The sequence below is a fragment of the Oncorhynchus keta genome, chromosome 35, assembly GCF_023373465.1.
Source record: "Oncorhynchus keta strain PuntledgeMale-10-30-2019 chromosome 35, Oket_V2, whole genome shotgun sequence".
In the NCBI taxonomy this organism is placed as follows: Eukaryota; Metazoa; Chordata; class Actinopteri; order Salmoniformes; family Salmonidae; genus Oncorhynchus; species Oncorhynchus keta.
This window is the reverse complement of record NC_068455.1, coordinates 48933528-48956979: the sequence shown is the minus strand read 5'-3', so window position 1 is coordinate 48956979 and position 23452 is coordinate 48933528. Positions and strand designations below refer to the sequence as shown.

Sequence of the window (23452 nt, the reverse complement as noted above, 5' to 3'; positions counted from 1 at the left end):
TGCCAGAAGAGAAAATCCCGGCCATGAAAGCTGCCAGAGCGTGTGGGACATTGCTTACATTCGCTATGACAGGCTCATTGTCCATCCTCCCTCCCAAAAGCCTGGAAGGGATGAGAGATCCAAGCCTATGGGTTCATATATTCAACCCCACAGCCCACACACACAAAATTACACACACCAATTAATGATTAATGGGCTGCAGGTTTTTTTCTTCTCTTGCTTTGTTTGTTCTTTTCACTATTATGTCTATCTCTGAGAAGCTACCCAGGAAAGGGCTAAAAATAGCCCATATTAATATACTGTATGTATGAAATCAATAACTTACTAACATCAGATAACATTAATATATTAGCTATTTCTGAGACTCACTAAGATAATTCCCTTGATGATACAGCAGTAGCAATATAAGGATATAACATATATAGAAGAGACAGGAATGCTTATGGGGGAGGTGTTGCTGTATATATTCAGAACCATATCCGTGTAATGCCTAGAGAAAATCTCATGTCAAGTGTTATTGAAGTGCTGTTGTTGCCAGTCCACCTGCCTAATCTAAAGCCTATTATTTTGGGGTGTTGCTAATGGCCATCAAGTGCTAACAGTCAGTATTTAAATAATGTGTGTGAAATGCTTGATAGTGTATGTGATGTAAACAGAGAGGTCTACTTTCTTGGGGATATTAAAATTGACTGTTTTTCATCAAGCTGTCCGCTCAAGAGAAAACTTCTCACTGTAACCAGTGCCTGTAATCTGGTTCTGGTTATTAATCAATTTACCAGGGTGTTTACAAACACTACAGGAACAAGATCGTCCACATGTATTGATCACATTTTTGCTAATACTGTAGAACTTTGGCCTAAAGCTGCATCCGTACCCATTGCATGCAGTGATCACAATATATAGTGGCTATATCCAGGAAAGCCAAAGTTCCAAAAACTGGGCCTAAAATAGTGTATAAATATCATACAAAAGATTTTGCTGTGACTGTATGTGGATCATATTAAAAATTGTTAAGGCTCCATGGATTGATGAGGAATTAAAAAGCTGTATGGTTGAAAGAGATGGGGTGAAAGGACTGACTTACTGCAAATTTTGAAATTATGTGACTAAACTCAACACAAATAAGAATAAACTGTATTATGAAGGCAAGCTCAATGACATAAAGAATGATGAAAAAAAACTTTGAAATACTTTAAATGAAATTATGGGCAGAAAGACAAATTCAAATGCCATCTTTAATCGAATCAGATGGCTTAATCATCACAAAACCATTTGATGTTATTCATCACAAAACCATTTGATGTTGCCAATTATTTTAATTATTACTTAATTGGCAAAGTGGGCAAACTTATATTCATGCATTATTTAGGAATATTGACAAACCTGGCATTGACAACTTAGACGGAAAGCTACTGAAGATGGTAGCTGACTCTATGGCCCCTCCTATCTGTTATATCTTTAATCTGAGTCTAGAGGAAGGTGTTTGTCCTCAGGCCTGGAGGGAAGCCAAAGTCAATCCGCCTTTACTAGTTCTAACAGTAGACCTACAGCATCAGCTTGTTGCCAGCTCTTAGCAAACTGATGAAAAAAATAGTTCGACCAAATACAATGCTATTTCTCTGTAAACAAATCGACAACAGACTTTCAGCATGCTTTTAGAGAAGGGCACTCAACTTGAACTGCACTGACACAAATGACTGAAGATTGGTTGAAATAAATTGATAATAAGCAAGATTGTGGGAGCTGTATTGTTAGATTTTAGTACAACCTTTGATATTATTGACCGTAACCTGTTGTTAAGAAAACTTGTGTGTTATGGCTGTTCAACCTCTGCCATATCGTGGAATCAAAGCTACTGCATCTATCTAATAGAACGCAGAGGGGTTTCTTTATTAATGAAAGCATCTATAACGTCAAACATGTAGGGTGTGGTGTTCCACAGGTCAGCTTTCAAGACCCTTTCCTCTTTTCTATCTTTACCAATGACCTGCCACTGGCATTAAACAAAGCCTGTGTGTCCATGTATGCTAATGATTCAACCATATATGTGTCAGCAACCACAGCTAATGAAGTCATTGAAACCCTTAACAATGAGTTGCAGTCAATTTTGGAATAAAATGCGTCCTGAACATCTCTAAAACTAAGAGCATTGTATTTCGTACAAATCATACCCTAAGCTCTAAACTGAGTTTAGTTTTGAATGGTGTGGCTGTTGAACAAGTTGAGGAGACAACATTACTTGGGGTTACCTTATATTGTAAACTGTCATGGTCAAAATATATAGATTGAATGCTTGTGCAGATGGTCCATAATAAAGAGATGCTCTGCTTTTTAGACACCACACTCAAATAAGCAAGTCCTGCAGGCTCTAGTTTGTCTTACGTTGATTATTGTCCAGTCATGTGGTCAAGTGCTGCAAAGAAAGATCTAGTTAAGCTGCAGCTGGCCCAGAACAGAGCTGCAGGTCTTGCTCTTCATTGTAATCAGAGAGCTAATACAAATAGTATGCATGCCAGTCTCTCTTGGCTAAGAGTACTTCTTTTTATAAGAAACATTCATGTGTTAAAATTCCAAATAGTTTGAAAAGTCAAATTAAACACACACTTACCCCACCAGGGGTCTTTTCACAGTCCCCAAATCCAGAACAAATTCAAGAAAGTGTACAGTATTATATAGAGACATAATTGCATGGAACTCCCATATCATATTGCTCAAATAACAGATAAAGTAACACCTCACGGCACAACACCACAACTCTCTCCTATTTAACCTACATATTTTGTATTGATATGTAGGGTATGTGTCACGTTCTGACCATCGTTCGCAATGTGTTTTCCTTGTTTTAGTGTTGGTCAGGACGTGAGCTGGGTGGGCATTCTATGTTGTGTGTCTGGTTTGTCTATTTCTATGTTTTGCCTGATATGGTTCTCAGTCAGAGGCAGGTGTTAGTCATTGTCTCTGATTGGTAACCATATTTAGGTAGCCTGTTTTGTGTTGGGTTTTGTGGATGATTGTTCCTGTCTCTGTGTTTGCACCAGATAGGACTGTTTAGGTTTTCGCACGTTTATTGTTTTTGTTAGTTTATTCATGTATAGTGTCTTTATAAATTAAACATGAATAACCACCACGCTGCATTTTGGTCCGCCTCTCTTTCACCAGAAGAAAACCGTTACAGTATGTGTGCTGTTTAAATTCATGAGGTTCTATCCTTGAGATGTTCTTGTCTATTAATGTTCTGTATTATGTCATGTTTTGTGTGGACACCAGGAAGCTAATGGGGATCCTAATAAAATACCCAAACAGAAAAATACAGAACGAGTGTCCACCACTCGGTTTGAAGACACAACCTTCTGATCCAGAGTCATGGTTCTGAAGGCACTTCCTGATTTCCTCAGGAACATGGATTGACATCCAATTTCCAAGCCACAGTCACGGGTGTACCACTTCAGTGGGTTCTTTCCATTGAAACTTCTGTGACATACCACTTCATCTAGTATGATTTCCTATCTTAAATTTGCTGAAATAATTTACAACTTCAAAATATCTGAGACATTAATGCATAGTCAAACCCACTGCCAACTAATTTATAATGTTTCTTAACAAAAACTGCTAAGTTATTGATGAGTAAAAAATCCCAACAGATTCCCATTGGCCCTGCTTTGTGTTGTAACATTGGAAGAGAGAGAGAGTCGTATATCGCAACTGCAATGCATGTGTGCTCAAATTAATTGAAAATGTTTGGTGTGTGGGAGCAATTTGGCAAAGAAACTGATAGGTGTGAATACGTTGACAGCCAAAGCGAGATTTGAAAGGCACACAGCTGTGTTGCTTTCAATACAATGATGTCCAGTATGTCCAACGAATAGCCAGGTGTAGATCTTCATTTGCAATCCAAATGATGTGTTTCTCTGTCTTTCGTTTTCGCATTTCATGATGTCACAGGTGAGAGGATTTATTGGTTTTAATAAGGCAAGGAAGCGCAGGAGTCAGGTGTTAGTGGTGGGGGTTGGTGACAATAAAGAGGAATGTTATGTGTGCTGAGTAATTTTTTTCCTTTGCGGCAGCAGCCAGTTGCCAATTTTTTAACAATGCACACTTGTAAGAGTTGTGTTTGGAAAACACCTTTCATTCTTTCTCGAGTACTTTGGCATCGCTGTCTGTTGCAAGTGTGGACAATGTGGCTTTTGTCTTATTCGTCTTCTTTATTTCTCCATCTCCGAGATAAAGGTGGGAGATAAGCAGGGTCCAGGAGCAAGAGACAAACAAAGGTGTCATATGGGGTTTGGAAATAGAGAGGCATTCAATTCACATTTTAAACTTTATTAAGCTCTAGCCTTAAGATTCTGGATATTGTAAAATGACCAACTAACGTAGTCAAAACAGTTTGGATGAAAGTTGAAATGATAACAAAAATTAAGCTAAACTTACTTAACTACCCTTAAGTACCACAACCCTGTCGGGTACACAAGGCAAGCGATCTGCTGACACAGACATAGACAGGGTCAGACAACATAAAACATAACTGGAGAGACACACCCTGATAAGATGACAGTTTATTTAGAAAGCAATACAAAATGATTACTGTATAACTCAGAATATACATAATTACAAGTAGTTGTAAATGTTTAACAAGGGTGATGTAAACAGTCATGGGTGGGTGAAGTGAACTCCCAGAGGAGCCAGTGCTGTACATATCTGTCGCATGGAGATAATGTGCATTAATGTCAACAAAGTCGGGTGTGAACTTAGACCTCTGACAAAATACGAGTCAGTTCAAGTAAACAGATGTGGTAGCAGATAATAATACAGTGAGATAATTTCAGTAACACTGGATGGTACAGCTCTTGACAACTGACACAGTTGTTTTGGTGAAGTACCTGACAGTCGTTAATGTTATAACTGATAATGGCATCTATTACATTATTGTCAGGGGACCGTGATGTAACACCCAAGTTTAGTGCTACCAAAATGTCTGTACACCACCTCTATGTCCATGTTCTGTGATACCCTTATCCTGAATAACCATTCAATACAACTCCAGAGGATATTCTTCAGATGATGTGGCACTGGATTCCTTAATGAATACTGAAAACCTTAATCATACCTAAGAGAAACACAACTGGTTTCAGTCAATACATTTTGCTCTACTGATTGGCAAAGGTGGTTGTCTGCTGTGAAAATCGACCATGTGCTTCATTGTCTCTGAAATGTGTGCAACAGGAAACGGTAATGCAGAGGTATTGGAAGAGATCAACGATAGTCTAAAATAGGAGAGGTACTCTTGGTCAACGAATGCCTTTGCTGAGGAATGATAGGAATGAAAAGACAATGAATGGTCATGGTGTTAACTGAATATAGGATCTGACAATGTTAGTTCCATTTACAAAGTCAAGGTTATTTTGTGCTGTGAGCTTTGGACATTGACAGCATTGGTGCAGTTCTGCATATCAATTTGAATGTCTTGCCTCAATAATAAATGTGTCTCTCTAACTAATAATTTTCTTTGGTCAACAATAGTTATTTTAATAAATATTTCAAGTGTTCTTTTTCTTGGATTCATTAATTTCCAAATGATCAATAGACATTCATTCATGGTCGGGAAGGCAGTCACAAAGGTTAATCTTTTTCCAATTGAAACATACTTTTGGACCGAAGAGAGGCCGAACGTGTTCAGTCGTGCGTATCTCCGTCAAGGCGAAAACGAATCCAATGAAAAAAACAAACATAGTTTTAATCCCTTGTATGGTGAGTGAACAAATCCAGGTGTTTGTTATTGTAAGAGATTTGCCTTTGCCAGACATCTCCTGACATACCCTTGTCAGGAGGTGGGGTGTATGGAAGCGGGTACAGTTAAGCGCAGTTGTACAATTCACAAAGGTGTTCCCTTCTTCTTCCCTCTCGTTTCCCGTCATTGACTCCACCGTGTGGGGAGTTCGTGGTGAGACAGGATAGAGCAGGTGAAAACAATGTGGCCGACACCCCCAACACACCTAGCATCATTGGAAAGATAGTTCAAGCAATTGAAGTATTGGCTTACATGTAATTAGCAGAATTGTAGACATGGGATGGCGTCAATGAGTTGCAGATGGGAGGGCACGAGTCAGACTGGGCTCCCTGACACTGTTTTCCTCTCAAGCAACAATGTGACATTCCGCTGTCGCTTGTAGCGGAGAGGAGGAGAATGAGTTCCACCTCTCACTGACGCTCAGATCAGGGTTGTATTCACAAAGTGTCTCAGAGTACAAGTTCCGATCTAGGATAAGGTCCCTAATGGTCCCTAAAGTCCCCAATGAACCCTTGTGCATTAGGATTTAAACGTCTAAATTCATCCCAGATCAACACTCCTACTCTGAAAGGTGTTTTAAATACAGACCCAGGTAAACTGCTGACACCAATTGCCTTACATTTTTGAATTTCTGAATCAATATTTTTTCTGTCAGACATGACTACCAAGTGTGTTGCAATGATAGCTTGACTTGAAGACCCAGTAGGTCTTCCACAATGTGATTATCTTATCTCTTATGTAAAAAAAAACAGTGTGTCGACCGCATGAAAAATTCCCTCCAGGCAGTTCAGACTTCCCTGAAAGACAGCTAGTTCATCAACAGAACAGAAGTTGTATTGTGGTTAAGCTGTTTCGCTCCAATGGAATGTACTGTTGAGAGATCTCAATTAATAACACCCAACAGTTTTTCACTGCTGACCTGCTAATTAGAGTGCACACAGGTATAGTAAGTGTCTGAATGCTTGGAAGCTTTCACAAGACACATTCACATGAAATTGTGTTCTGTATATGACTAGAAATAAAGTTTCAACGAACCTATGCATCATTTTTGCCCAGGTGGCTGTTGAACGGAAGGGTTTAATGTACAGAAATATTGGACAGAATATTGTCATTGGACAGAAAGGGACACACCCTCTTAAATCCTCTCATCTTACCACCCTTGCAAAAAATCAAACATGAAAAATCACGTGAAAAGAATACATTAATACATGTGTTATTCAGACACGTGACGTTTCACAGGAATTTTTACGTGAACAAATATATATATATATATGTAGACATGTGTGAAGTTTCACAAGACTCAGATACATGTGGTTGCCCAAGATATCACATGGTCACATGTCTTGACCATTCGATCCCAAGAGGAACACCACTCACTTTTAAGTCGCAGGCGGGGCTACCTCATCACGTGACCATGACAAACCCATGTCCGCTACACTTTAATCTTGTGTTGCTTTTATCGCAGGATTTGCTTTGACTAAATCAAGATTAATTACAAATTCATAATTTGCTCAAATTGAGCTGTAATTTAAGATTTTTTTCATACAAAAAGCATGACAAGAATATTGTCGTTTTGATTTGTCCAAAGTAACTGTTAGCAAAATCTGGTAAAAGGATATACACACTTTCTTTAACCTCAAGTCAACTTTTTCCCACATTGCTGTCACGGTTTTCATGTGATGAAGGAGAGTCGGACCAAACTGCAGCGCGTATATTGTGACACAACGTAACACGAATCCAAAACACAAACTCTACAAAACAATAAACGTAGTGAAACCCGAAACAGCCTTAACTGGTGCAAACTAACACAGACTAAGGACATCAAGACACTCAGGAAATCACCCACAATACAACCAAAGAATATGGCTGCCTAAATATGGCTCCCAATCAGAGACAACGATAAACACCTGCCTCTGATTGAGAACCACTTCAGACAGCCATAGACTCTCCTAGAACACCCCACTAAGCTACAATCCCACTAAGCTACACACCACATACAAAAACCCATGTCACACCCTGGCCTGACCAAATACATAAAGAAAAACACAAAATACTTCGACCAGGGCGTGACAATTGCATTGTTGTTTTTAGCTGTATAGATGATGTATTCTCGATGTTTTCAGTGTATTGTGAATGCTTTCCGACAAGAAACAAGAAATTAATGCTTGTCATGCATAGGTGTAATAGGTGGCAGGGAAGTCAGGCGCAGGAGAGTCAAATGGAGTGTAAATATGGAGTCTTTTAATAAAGTTCCACAAGTATGCTCCATAACAATAAATGTACAAACAAACAAAACATGGGTACGAAGACCGGACGCACACCTATACAAACAGTAAACTACACTGACAACAAATCAATCTCTGACAAAGACATGAGGGGAAACAGAGGGTTAAATACACAACAGGTAATGAATGGGATTGAAAACAGGTGTGTGGGAAGACAAGACAAAACCAATGGAAAATGAAAAAAGGATCAATGATGGCTAGAAGACCGGTTACGTCGAACGCCGAGCACCGCCCGAACAAGGAGAGGCAACGACTTCGGCAGAAGTCGTGACATTACCCCCCCCCCTGACGCGCGGCTCCAGCTGCGCGTCGACACCGGCCTCGGGGACGACCCGGAGGGCGAGGTGCAGGGCGATCCTGATGGAGACGGTGGAATTCTGATAACATGGAAGGATCTAACACGTCCTCCACCGGAACCCAGCATCTCTCCTCCGGCCCGTACCCCTCCCAGTCCACGAGGTACTGAAGGCCCCTCGCCCGACGTCTCGAATCCAAAATGGATCGAACAGAGTACGCCGGAACCCCCTCGATGTCTAGAGGAGGCGGAGGAACATCACGCACTTCAGCCTCCTGGAGCGGGCCAGCCACCATCAGCCTGAGGAGAGACACATGGAACGAGGGATTAATATGGTAATGAGTGGGTAGTTGTAACCTATAACATACCTCATTCACTCTCCTCAGTACTTTAAACGGCCCCACAAACCGCGGACCCAGCTTCCGGCAGAGCAGGCGAAGGGGCAGGTTTCGGGTCGAGAGCCAGACCCTGTCCCCTGGTGCGAACACTGGGGCCTCACTGCGGCGACGGTCTGCGCCAATTTTCTGGCGCCTTATGGCACGCTGAAGGTGGACGTGGGCTGCCTCCCAGGTTTCCTCAGCGTGCCGAAACCAATTGTCCACCGCAGGGGCCTCGGTCTGGCTCTGATGCCAAGGAGCCAGAACCGGCTGATACCCTAATACACATTGAAAGGGAGTAAGGTTAGTGGAGGAGTGACGTAGCGAGTTCTGAGCCATCTCTGCCCAGGGCACGAACTTCGCCCACTCCCCCGGCCGATCCTGGCATTAAGACCGCAGAAACCTACCCACATCCTGGTTAACTCTCTCCACCTGCCCATTACTCTCGGGGTGAAAACCTGAGGTAAGACTAACCGAGATCCCCAGACGCTCCATGAACGCCTTCCAGACCCTTGATGTGAACTGGGGACCCCGATCAGACACTATATCCTCAGGCACCCCCATAGTGCCGGAAAACGTGTGTAAACAGGGCCTCTGCAGTTTGTAAGGCCGTAGGGAGACCGGGCAAAGGGAGGAGACGACAGGACTTTGAAAACCGATCCACAACGACCAGGATCGTGGTGTAACCCTGTGAAGGTGGAAGATCAGTCAAAAAATCCACCGACAGGTGCGACCATGGCCGTTGAGGAACGGGTAGAGGTTGTAGCTTACCTCTGGGCAGGTGTCTAGGAGCCTTGCACTGGTCGCACACCGAACAGGAAGAAACATAAATCCTCACATCCATGACAGGGTAAAAAAAAACATGCCCTGTTAAGAACTCTTTCTATTTTTTTTAAATATTTTTTATATATATTGACTAAAGTGGGCCACCAGTACCTTCCTTCAAGACAGCGCATCGTCCGACCTATCCCAGGATGACCAGAGGAGGGTGACGTGTGAGCCCAATATATCAATCGGTCGCGGACAGCAGACGGAACGTACAGACGACCAGCTGGACACTCAGGGGGAGAAGGCTCTGCACGTGACCCCCGCTCAATGTCCGCGTCCAGCTCCCACACTACCGGCACCACCAGACACGAAGCTGGGAGTATGGGAGTGGGATCCATGGACCGCTCCTCTGTGTCATACAGCCGAGACAATGCGTCTGCCTTAATGTTCTGGGAGCCTGGTCTGTAAGAAAGAGTAAACACAAAACGAGTGAAAAACATGGCCCACCTTGCCTGGCGAGGATTCAATCTCTTCGCCTGCTGGATGTACTCCAGATTGCGGTGGTCAGTCCAGATGAGAAAAGGGTGTTTAGCCCCCTCAATCCAATGCCTCCACACCTTCAAGGCTTCTACGACAGCTAACAGCTCTCGGTTCCCCACATCATAGTTTCGCTCCGCTGGGCTGAGCTTCTTCGAAAAGAAAGCACAGGGGCGAAGCTTCAGTGGCATACCCGAACGCTGAGAGAGCACTGCTCCTATCCCAGCTTTGGATGCGTCCACCTCCACTATGAATGGCAAAGAGGGATCCGGATGAGCCAGCACAGGCACCGAGGTAAACAGAGTCTTCAGGTGCTCAAAAGCCCTGTTCGCCTCAGCCGACCACTGCAAGCGCACCGGGCCCCCCTTTAGCAGTGAGGTAATGGGAGCTGCCACCTGACCAAAACCCCGGATAAACCTCCGGTAGTAATTGGAAAACCCCAAAAATCGCTGCAACTCCTTTACCGTGGTTGGAGTCGGCCAATTACGCACGGCTGTAATGCGGTCGCTCTCCATCTCCACTCCTGAAGTGGAAATCCGATGCCCTAGGAAGGAGATGGATTGTTGGAAAAACAAGGATTTTTCAGCCTTGACATATAGATCATGCTCCAACAGGCGACCAAGCACCCTGCGCACCAGGGACACATGCTCGGCGCGTGTAGCAGAGTATATCAGAATATCATCGATATACACCACACATACACTACACCCTGCCCGTGCAGGTCCCTGAAGATCTCATCTACAAATGATTGGAAAACTGATGGAGCATTCATCAACCCATATGGCATGACCAGGTACTCATAATGACCTGAGGTAGTGCTAAATGCCGTCTTCCACTCAGCACCCTTCTTAATACGCACCAGATTGTATGCACTCCTGAGATCCAATTTTGTGAAAAAACGTGCCCCGTGCATTAACTCAATAACCGTATTGATCAGAGGTAGCGGGTAGCTATATTTCACTGTGATTTTATTAAGACCTCGATAATCAATGCACGGGCGTAAACCGCCATCCTTTTTCTTCACAAAAAAGAAACTCGAGGAGACGGGTGAAATGGATGGCTGAATGAACCCCTGATGCAGGGATTCAGAGACATATGTCTCCATAGCCTCCGTCTCCGCTTGCGACAAGGGATACACGTGACTCTTGGGATATGCAGCGTCTACCAGGAGATCTATCGCACAATCCCCCCGTCGATGGGGTGGTAATTGAGTCGCCTTCTTTTTTCAGAAGGCGAGAGCCAAATCGGCATATTCGGGGGGAATGCGCACGGTGGAGACCTGGTCTGGACTTTCCACCGTAGTAGCACCAACGGAAACCCCTAAACACATACCTGAGCATTCTCGCGACCACCCCGTGAGAGCCCTCTGTGGCCAAGAAACAGTGGGGTTATGACAAACTAACCAGGGTAGGCCTAGCACCACAGAATACGCAGGAGAATCAATAAGGAAAAGACTAATCTTCTCCTTGTGACCCTCCTGCGTTATCATACACAAAGGTGCGGTAACCTCCCTGATAAACCCTGACCCTAATGGTCGACTATCTAAGACATGAATAGGGATAGGCATATCCACAGGAACAATAGGGATCCCTAAACTATGAGCTAGACTTTTATTAATGAAATTCCCAGCCGCACCCGAATCAACTAGTGCCTTATACTGGGAATGCAGTGAAAAATCAGGAAAAGAGACAGAGACAAATATTAGTGCAGCAGAGGGCTCTGGATGAGAATGGTGCCTACTCACCTGGGGTGACGCCAGAATGCCCTGCCTGCCCTCTCTATTCCCAGAGGAACCAACCCGGCACCGACCAGCAGTGTGCCTTCTGCGACCATGAATGGTGCTGAGCGGGAACCCCCTCCGGTCTCCCTGCGCACCATCCCTCCCAATTCCATAGGTTCGGGAGAGAGGGTGCGGGAGGATGGAACAACCAGACCCCGATCTAGACGTCCACGAGTAGCCAGCATGTTGTCCAGCTTGATGGACATGTCCACCAGCTGGTCGAAGGTGAGGGTGGTGTCTCTACAGGCCAGCTCCCGACGGACTTCCTCGCGTAGACTACAACGGTAATGGTCGATCAGGGCCCTGTCGCTCCATCCAGCGCCAGCAGCCAAGGTCCTAAATTCCAAAGCAAAATCCTGTGCACTCCTCGTCTCCTGCCTCAGATGATAGAGGAGGTGATCGAATACTATCCGGAACTGGCGGGTGAACTGGCCCATTCCAGGGCTTTCCCGGTGAGGCATGAGACGAGGGCGTAACTCTTCTCACGGTCAGATGGTACTGGGGAGGCCGTGGCTAGATATAAGTTTAGCTTGAGGAGGAAACCCTGGCAGCCGGCAGTATCTCCGTTGTATCCCGTGGGTAGGGATAAATGGATCCTCGATTCCGGAGAGGAAAAAACGTTCACGGGAGATTCCGGTTGTGGTGGTGGTGGCGCTGGAGAAACTCCCTGTCTCTCCCAGCGATCCATTTTCTGGACAATGTGCTCCATGACGGAGCTGATACACTCAAGCTCCCTCGCTTGTTCCTGAACACGTTCCTCCAGGTCCATGGGTATAGAGTCTTCTCCTGCTGACTTCATATATATTGGTCAGAGATTCTGTCATGCATAGGTGTAATAGGTGGCAGGGAAGTCAGGCGCAGGAGAGTCAAATGGAGTGTAAATATGGAGTCTTTTAATAAAGTTCCACAAGTATGCTCCATAACAATAAATGTACAAACAAACAAAACATGGGTACGAAGACCCGACGCGCACCTATACAAACAATAACACTACACTGACAACAAATCAATCTCTGACAAAGACATGAGGGGAAACAGAGGTAATGAATGGGATTGAAAACAGGTGTGTGGGAAGATAAGACAAAACCAATGGAAAATAAAAAAGGATCAATGATGGCTGAAGAACGGTGACGTCGAACGCAGAGCACCGCCCGAACAAGGAGAGGCAACGACTTCGTCAGAAGTCGTGACAATGCTTCCCGACAAGAAAAGGAAATGATGTACTAAAATTACAAAAAGTTAGCTTGAGTTAACTCATTAACCCTGGCAGCATACATTTTTACATGTTAAAAAGGATAAATAAGGAGACACGGAGTGCTAGCTTCTCTGTTCTTTCACTGGACTTCTTCCAACAGTCACTGACCAACATATGAAGAGAGGCCTGCGCCTGCAGCAGTAACACCCAGAATGGATGGTTATACTCAGGTAGGCTAAGTTATCTTTTTACAGAATGGCATTACAGAATTTGCAATTCCATATGTGGAAACATTGCTAGTGCAACATGTTAACACCACCTTTACACTTAAGGAGAATAACACTATCTCACCACCACATATGAACTTACAATTCCAAATGTGAACGTTAGATTTTCTCATGTAAATGTTTATTCCATGTAAAACTGCAAATGTGATTTTTTACATATTATGTTATTTTACACATGAAAATGAAATTCCATATGTGAAAGAGAAATTTTCACGTGGAGTTTTCTTACATGTGAAACTGCAAATTATATTTTCAACGTGATTGATTTCCATGTGATTGTGATTTCTCATGTGGAACTGCTATTCACGTGAGGTGAAAACATGTTTTTTTACTCATGTGAAATGGTGGTGTTAACACGTGAAATTTAGGCTCAACATGTGAAAACAACATTTCACATGAGAGCATGCAATTTTCACAGGTTAAACTGTAAGGGCAATCACTGGCTGTACAATTAGCATTTCATGAAATTCTGGCATAGCTGTATACTTTATAAAAAGTTAGTCTTGGTCTTTCATCTGTTTACTCTGTAGCATTATATGTGTCATTAATTAAATATAGGTAGTTAATTCAGGGCAGTAATACTGGTGCAACCGACACTTAATGTTGGCTTATTCTCACCCTCCTAGAATAGGCTGCCTCTTTATTAATGCATGCCTTGTGCCATGTGATCCTGTTAATGAGGAGTCACACATAAGTATTTGAGCCTGTCCGGGGGAATCACGCTGATGATGACCGTTATTGTTGCCGGCACCCCCGCAGCCATTGGAAATGACGTCTCCCACCCCTGCCTCTCAGCAGTTATCCCCGCACATCAGAGAGTAGTGAACTCATCCTCTCAACATGCCACCAAGAACGTGGCCGAATAAATTATTGTTACAAATAACATTGACTCAACTTTGTGTTCATTGGCTATAAAAGTTATATCCAAGAGAGATGGGAGGATTGGAGTCGTTAGATATTAAACTTCAGATAAAATACTTCTCAAAAGACCGCAGCTTCCCTATAAATGCCCCCTAACTGGTTGGGCCTTTGTGGGAGGTAGGAGACACAGATCTTAGTGCTCTTCGGATAAAAACAAAAACAAAACATGTGTAAACTAAGGGCACGAAAAAGGATAATTGAGGATGCTATTTTTTCATGATACCAGGAACAAGGAAGTTGTTTTCTCTGAAACATGTAATGCTTTTTAACATGGCTAACAGCAGAAAACTGAGCAGAAGGAAATGGGAAAGAGAGGGTTCTTCTGAACAACATTTTCACTGCACAAATCAGAGCCAATCAAATCTACTATTTACACTGAAATGTTTTGTTTGCAGAATGACATATCAATGGAGAAGCAACATACCATTTTAATAAGACAATGATTCTCCCTCCATCCCCTCCAAAAGTCCCACCACATTTCTCATCTCCCATCCGTCCCTTGCCACACTGCACTCACGGCGTGACGTGCTTGGCTCTTGTATCCATGTTGCATACCTCAGGCCCTTGTCTAAACAGGAAACGGAGTTTGAATCAGTCCCCCTTTATAGTGGATCACTTTTGGCGGGCAGCCTTCCAACTCATCTTGCTGTAACCTCTCCACAGTGCAGCAGTGAGTCGAAGAGAGGGGAGAAAAAAGAGCTGAGATTTGAGATTCAGCCTGACTTCTGTGTACAATAGTGCCTTACTTAGATCTCGCACACACAGATTCTTTCTGACAAATGAAGACACTGAGCGCATCTGGCAGGTTTGTGTCAGGAGACCCTGTGTTTTGAAAGTACATTCCTTCACAGAAAGACCCACTTCTGGGATGCTTCCATTGGAAATGTTTTCTGGTTCTCAGTGGAGTCCCTTCCATGCGATAATGCAGTTATGATTTGATATCAGCTTGATAACATTATCTCCAATGCCAACATGCAGTATCTTTACTAGTACACTTACTTATCACACTTGGTTGGTCTTATTAAACAAACGTAATTGTTCGACTATAATGCCATACAAGATTGCCCCGACAGAGATGGACGCCTCGCCTCGCATTCTTAGGAAACTATGCATAATTTTCGTTTTTTATGTATCATTTCTTACATTGTTACCCCAGGAAATATTACGTCTTATTATATAAAGCTGTGAAGAACTATTGGATATAAGAGCAACGTCAACTTGCCAACATTATGACCAGGAATACTACGTTCCCCAAGCAGATCTTCTCTTCGGACCAGGACAATGCATCTAATCCCAGCAGCTGACCCAAAACAACGGCGACTCAGATTGGGTAGACGGAGCGGTCTTCTGGTCAGGCTTCGAAAACGGGCACATCGATCTACGCTGCCGAGTATACTACTGGGCATTCCCAGTCTCTTGACAACACGGTAGATGAAATTTGAGCAAAGGTTGCCTTCCAGAGAGACATCAGAGATTGTAACATTCTCTGTTTCACGGAAACATGGCTCTCACGGGATATGTTGTAGGAATCGGTTCATCCACCGGGCTTCTCCATGTCTCGCGCCGACAGATAAACACGTCTCTGGGAAGAAGAAGGGTGAGGGTGTATGCTTTATGATTTACAACTCTTGGTGCAATCATAACAACATACAGGAACTCAAGTCATTCTGCTCACCCGACCTAGAATTCCTTACATTCAAATGTCGGCCATTCTACCTACCAAGAGAATTCTCATCAGTTATAGTCACAGCTGTGTACATCCACCCTCAAGAGGACACCACTTCTGCGATGCATACAAAGCCCTCCCCCGCCTTCCCTTCGGCAAATCCGACCACTACGCCATCTTGCTCGCCCAGACTTATAGGCAGAAACTCAAACAGGGTGTACCAGTGATGAGAACCATTCAATGCTGGTCTGACCAATCGGAAGACATGCTCCAAGATTGTTTTGATCACGCAAACTGGGATATCTTCTGATCAGCCTCAGAGGACAATGTTGACCAGCAAGCTGGTGTGCTTACATACATATTTTATCGCTCCCTATCCCAGTCTGTTGTCGCCAAATGCTTCAAGATGTCTACCATTGTTCCTGTACCCAAGAAAGCAAAGATGAACTAAACTGAACTGAATGACTACCGCCCCGTAGCCCTCACTTCTGTCATCATGAAGTGCTTTGAGGGGCTAGTCAAGGATCATATCACCGCCACCTTACCGACCACCCTAGACCTACTTCAGTTTGCATACCGCCCCAACGGGTCCACAGATGACGCAATCGCCATCACACTGCACACAATGCCCTATTCCATTTGGACAAAAATAATACCTAGGTTAGAATACTGTTCATTGACTACAGCTCAGCATTCAACACCATAGTACCCTCCAAGCTCATCATCAAGCTTGAGGCCCTGGGTCTCAACCCCTCCCTCTGCAACTGGGTCCTGGTGGTGAAGGTAGGAAACAACCACTCCACTTCGCTGACCTTGAACACTTGGGCCTCAGCCCTCTCCTGTACTCCCTGTTCACCCACGACTGCCTGGTCATGCACACCTCCAACTCAATCATCAAGTTTGCAGACGACACAACAGTAGAGGGCTTGATCTCCAACAACGACGAGACAGCCTACAGGGAGGAGGTGAGGGCACTCGGAGTGTGGTGTCAGGAAAACAACCTCTCACTCAATGTCAACAAAACAAAGGAAATGATCGTGGACTTCAGGAAACAGCAGTGGAAGGGACAGCAGTGGAGAAGGTGGAAAGATTTAAGTTCATGGGCATACACATCACAGACAAACTGCAATGGTCCACCCACACAGACAGTGTGTTGAAGAAGGCGTAACAGCGACTCTTCAGTATATACATGTGAGAGAGGCTGAAGAAATTTGGCCTGTCACCCAAAACCCTGACAAACTTTTACATCTTGTCAGGCTGTATCACAGCCTGGTACGGCAACTGCACCGCCCTCAACCGCAAGGCTCTCTAGAGGGTGGTGGGGTCTGCACAACGCATCACCGGGGGTCAACTACCTGACCTCCATGACACCTATAGCAACCGATGTCACAGGAAGGCAAAAAGGTCATCAAGGACAACAACCAACCGAGCCACTGCCTTTTCACACCGTTATCTTCCAGAAGGCATGGTCAGTACAGGTGCATTAAAGCTGGGACCGAGATAATGAAAAACAGCTTCTATCTCAAGGCTGACTGCCATCACTAACTCAGTGAGGCTGCTGCCTAGACTGAGACCCAATCACTGGATACTTTAATAAATGGATCACTAGTCACTAATAGCCACTTACAGATAGGGGGCATATTATAATTAATAATTATAATTCATATTGGATAGAAAACACTCTGAAGTTTCTAAAACAGTTTGAATTATGTCTGTGAGTATAACAGAACACACAGGGCAGGCAATCTTCCAAAGAAGTTTTGAAATCCTGAAAGTTGGGGCAACTTTGACGTCGCCCCCTCCCTTCCCAACAAGTTATGGATCTGGAAACACTTCCTACGTCTTCCACTAGATGTCCTCATTCAGTAGAAAGTGTAATGAAGCATTTGTTGTGAACTTTGACCTAATGGGAAGGAAAGTAGTTGGTGTCGCAAAAGAATACCATTTTGTTGTGGCGCGTTTGTCTTTGAGTGCTTCGGCTGTTGCAATCAGCCCCAGATGAAAACTAATGATCCGGTTGGGATGCTATTGGATATATATGATTATAACAGCCTGAAGATTGATTCTGCACTTAGTTTGACCAGTTTCTTAGACCTGTAATATGTCTTTTGGAAGTTTTGGAAGTTTTCATGCAAATTTATCCTGGACCAGAAGTAATTTTTTGGGCATGTGAGCTGAAAGTGGTAGCAAATGCTGTTACTTGGACACTAGAATTGAACATTATGAATCAAAACGATTTATTGTTGAACGAGGACTCCTTGCACTACATTTTGATGAAAGATCATCAAAGTTAAGGGAATATTTATGTTGTAATTTCGTATTTCTGTTGACTCCAACATGGCGGAGAAATATTGTTACGTCTGTTACGTTTTCCGTAACGTAAAAAAAAATGTGACACAACGGTTGCATTAAGAATCAGTGTATCTTTAATTATATGTAGAACATGTATCTTTAGTCAAAGTTTATGATGAGTATTTCTGTTATCTGGCGTAGCTTTCTATAATTCCTCCGGATATTTTGGAGGATTTTCTGAACATGGCGTCAATGTAAACCAAGATTTATGGATATAAAATGCATATTATCGAACAAAACATAAATGTACTGTGTAACATGTCATATGACTGTCATCTGCTGAAGATTTTCAAGAGGTTAGTGATTGATTTTTTTTTTTTATCCTGCTTTTGTGATTTTTATCTTTTGCTGGAAAAAAATGGCTACGTTTTTTCTTTGGTTTGGTGGTGGTCTAACATAAATATATGTTGTGTTTTCGCCGTAAAACATTTAAAAAATCTTATACGCTGGGTAGATGAACAAGGTGTTTATCTTTCATTTGAGGTATTGGACTTGTTAAAACCTCTTAAAGATCGGGTGAATTTTTTCAACTTTTTGTTAAAAATCGCGCACAATTTATGCCAGAAATATAGTATATGCATATGATTAGTATGTGTGGATAGAAAACACTCTGAAGTTTCTAAAACTGGTTAAATCATGTCTATGACTATAACAAAACGTGTGTAGCAGGCAAAACCCCAAGGAAAACTGTTCACCAAAAAAAAAAGAATATCCCTCCGCCAGTTCTCTGTATTGTCTATGGCAAGGGAAAATAGATAGCGCCCAGTTTACAATTCCACACGATGTCGCTAGTCTTGGCAATTGGGTTGAAGTTAATCCTTGGTGAAATGAAGAATAGGCACTTCCTGTCATCGGGTACACCGGAGGAAGTTATGAAAGAGAGAATATCGACCATGATTTCAAGACCTGCTGCTGTTGAATACAGATCGCCCCGTGATCAATTTGATCGATTATTAACGTTTACTAATACCCAAAATTGGATTACAAAAGTAGTTTGAAGTGTTTTGTCAAAGTTTATAGGCAACTTTTTTCATTTAAAAAAATGACGTTGCGTTTTGGAAAGCTGTTTTTTCCTGGATTAGACGGGCTTCATAAATGGACATTTTGGGTATACATGGACGGATTTAATCGAAAGAAATACCCAATTGTGATGTTTATGGGACATATAGGAGTGCCAACAAAGAAGCTCGTCAAAGGTAATGAATGTTTTATAGTTTATTTATGTGTTTTGTGTAGCGCCAGCTACGCTAATTCTTTTGTTTACGTCCCCTTCAGGTATTTCGGGGGGTTGCATGCTATCAGATAATAGCTTCTCATGCTTTCGCCGAAAAGCATTTTAAAAATCTGACATGTTGGCTAGATTCACAACGAGTATAGCTTTAATTGAGTACCCTGCATATGTGTTTTAATTAATGAAAGTTTGAGTTTTTTATCGAGTACTATTAGCATTTGGCGTTGCGCATTTCCATTTCCTGTTGGCTAAGTGAGACCCTAGCGTCTCACCTTGCTCTAAGAGGTTTAATTAATGTGTGGAGGTTAAATATTTCTAAATAATATTTTTGCATTCCCTGCGCCACCTTTTCAGCTGAACGGGGAGGTGGAGTTCCCGTAGGGGAACCCATCGCCTCAACCACATGTATATACTGTATTGAGACCCAATTTAATAAATGGATAACTAGTCACTTTAAACAATGCCACTTTAAATAATGCCACTTTAACCTCTTAAGACAAGGCGTCAATACTGCCCCCTTTGGAGGAAGTGCGTGCCCATAGTATACTGAAAATATTTTTTCCCAAAATTGCTAATATATGCATATAATAATTATTATTGAATAGAAAACACTCTAAAGTTTCTAAAACCGTTTAAATTATGTCTGTATGTAAAGCAGAACTCTCAGGGCAGCCTTTCTCCCAAACTCTCTCTTGTCAAGAGAAAAGTTGGGTCAACTTTGACGTCATCGCCCCTACCCTTCCCAGGCAGCTACCGATCTGGGAACTGTATGTATGTGTTCAGCGCGATGCCTGCTTTCAAATGGCACGTTCATTGTGAGAATCTCGCGAGCCCTTGTCGTTTGGCGGGCGAAAATGTTCGGGTCACTCTCAAATACATGCACTAAACTAAAAAAACATGACGAGAAAAATAACCTCAATCTAATGGTGACACCTCATTGCTCATTTACAAAAGGTACAAAGAAAAACAAGAAACTGAATAAGAGATGAGAAACCATGAAAAAACATGAAGAAACCATGAGAAACTCTATTGCGCGCGGACGATTTGGGGCACACTCTTTTCCAAGAAACACCAATTGACGGCGGTTTGTCTGTTCGCGCTGATCATCGTTTTACATTTTAAAAACATCATAAAGCTCGATTCTGCACATAGTTTGACCAGTTTAGTCGACATATAATATGTACATTTGAAGTTTTGATGCGCAAGAGTGTGGGACCAGAAGTCATTTTGGGTGCATTTCAGCTGAAGCTGTTAGCATATGCTAATACAGAGACACACAACGTGAAACCAAATGATGTATTGGGTAAGTATGACTCCTTCTACGTCTTCTGATCGAAGAACATCAAAGGTAAGGGAATATTTATGTGGTTATTTTGGGTTTCTGTGGACTCCAAACGTAGAGGAGACATACTGATAATATCTGAGCGCCGTCTCATTGTATAGCCAGTGAACGAATTCTGTAACGTTAAAAATAAATGTAATACAGCGGTTGCATTAAGAAGAAGTGTATCTTTGTAACTATATGTAGAACATGTATATTTAGTCATGTTTATTGCTTGTTATCTGACGTTATCTGTCGGAGCTATCATCATTTCTCCGGACATTTGAGTAGCATTTTTTGAAATGTCGTCATTGTAAACAGAGATTTATGGATATAAATGGCATATTATTGAAAAAAAAAATGTATTGTGTAACATGTACTATTACTGTCATCTGATGAAGATTTTCAAAAGGTTAGTGAATTATTTATTTTTTAATCCTGCTTTTATAATTTTATATTTTCTGGGACAAAATGGCTGCCTCTCGTCTTTTGTCTCGGTTGTGGTCTAATACAAATATGTGCTATGTTTTCGCCGTAAAACATTTTAGAAATCTGACTCGCTGGGTAGATGAACAAGGTGTTTATCTTTCATTTGAGCTATTGGACTTGTTAATGTGTGGAGGTTAAATATTTCTAAGAATATTTTTTTGCATTTTGCGTTATGGTAATGAGCTTGAGCCGTAGTCACGATCCCGGATCCGGGATGGGTCGCCGCAAGAAGTTAATAATGTTTACATATCTTACATCACTCATATCACATGTATATACTGTATTTTATACCATCTACTGCACCTTGCCTATGCCACTTGGTCATCGCTCATCCATATACATATATATACATATTCTCGTTCACCCCTTTAGATTTGTGTGTATTAGGTAGTTGTTGGGGAATTGTTAGATTACTTGTCACTTGTGCCTGGATTAGTACCTGCGCCACTGTCACGCCCTGACCATAGAGAGTCCTTGGATTCTCAATAGTGGTTTAGGTCAGGGTGTGACAAGGGGGGGTGTTCTAGAATGTGTATTTCTATGTTGGTGGTTTTGTATGGTTCCCAATTAGAGTCAGCTGGTAATCGTTGCCTCTATTGGGGATCATATTTAGGAAGCCCTATCTCCCACCTACTTTGTGGGATAATGTTTGCGTTATTGTGTTTGGGCACTACGTAGTAGTTTCACTTTGTATTAAAAAGATGTGGAACTCAATGCACCTTGGTCTGCTCATTTTGAAGTTCGTGACAGAATATCCCACCAAACCAGGACCAAGCAGCGTGCCCAAAAGGGAAAGGAGTTTTGGACACGGAAAGAAGTGATGGGTGGATGCGAAACCATTCCTTGGCGGCAGACGGAAGGTAATAATGGAGGACAGGGACGACGCCAGGGTTTGCAGCCAAAGAAAGTCCAAGGACAACCCCAAGATTTTTGGGGGGGGAGCACAAGGTGTGGCCGGTCGAGCCGAGGCAAGAGCCAGATACCGTCAGGGAGGCAATGGAGAAGTTGGGAGAGAGAGAGATGTTGTGCAAGTGTGTTCTGCTCAACATTTGACCAGAAGATCCGGTTTGCAGTCTGGTGAAACCTGTGCCGGCTCCACACATCTGGACTCCAGTGCGCATTCACAGTCCAGATCTTCCGGCGACGGTTCCCAGTCCAGAGCTTCTGGCGACGGTTCCCAGTCCAGTTTTGCGGCTGGAGTCCGCATCTTTGGGGGGGCGGGATACTGTCACGCCCTGACCATAGAGAGCCCGTGGATTTTCTATAGTGGTTTAGGTCAGGGTGTGACTAGGGGGATGTTCTAGAATCAGCTGGTAATCTTTGCATCTATTGGGGATCATATTTAGGAAGCCCTATCTCCCCCCTGCTTTGTGTGATAATGTTTGTGTTAGTGTGTTTGGGTCTTCACGTTCTTTGTAAGTTTTGTTTTGTTTCTAGTTTCACTTTGTATTAAAAAGAGCTGGAACTCAATGCACGCTGCGCATTGGTCCGCTCATTTTGAAGTTCGTGACAGCCACTTCTTGTGTGAGGTAGGGTCATACTCTACGGATGTTGTAGAGCATGAACCTACAGGAGCAAGTCAATGCTCTGATGTTTGCAGAGAATGACAAGGTATTGTCCAGGGTCACGTTAGGGTTCTTTGCACTCTGGGAGGGGGACACCGTGGAGTTGTCAGTGTATAGAGAGAAGAGGAGAGGGCCTAGAACTGAGCTCTGAGGGACACCAGTTGTGAGAGTACATGGTGCAGACAGAGATCCTCTCCACATCACCTGGTAGGAGAGGCCTGCAAGGTAGGATACAATTCAAGTGTGTGCACAGCCGGAGATGCCCAGTCCTGAGAGGTTGGAGAGGAGGATATGATGGTTCACAGTGTTGAAGGCAGTGGATAGATCTAGGAGGGTGAGAACAGAGGAGAATAAGTTTTGGCAGTGTGGAGAGCTTCACTGACACAGAGAAGAGCAGTCTCAAACCTTCAGGCTTCAAGATGGAGTGACCCGTCTTGAAGCCTGAAGGGTTAGGGTCAAGAAGATTGTTAGGGTCAAGAAGAAGCCTCCCTCACTGTAAGGACAAGATAGCGAGAGAGTTGGTCAGATACAGCACTCTCAAGCATTCTGGATTTTTTTTTAAAAGAAGGGAAACCGGTCTGTAGTTTTTGATGTCAGA

At 43.1% G+C, this 23452-nt stretch overlaps 1 pseudogene; it reads right to left on the bottom strand.

Moving 5' to 3' along the window:
• Nucleotides 1-15764: 15764 nt before the first annotated feature.
• Nucleotides 15765-23452, bottom strand: part of LOC127915505 (LETM1 domain-containing protein 1-like) — a 46249-nt pseudogene continuing 38561 nt past the window's right edge.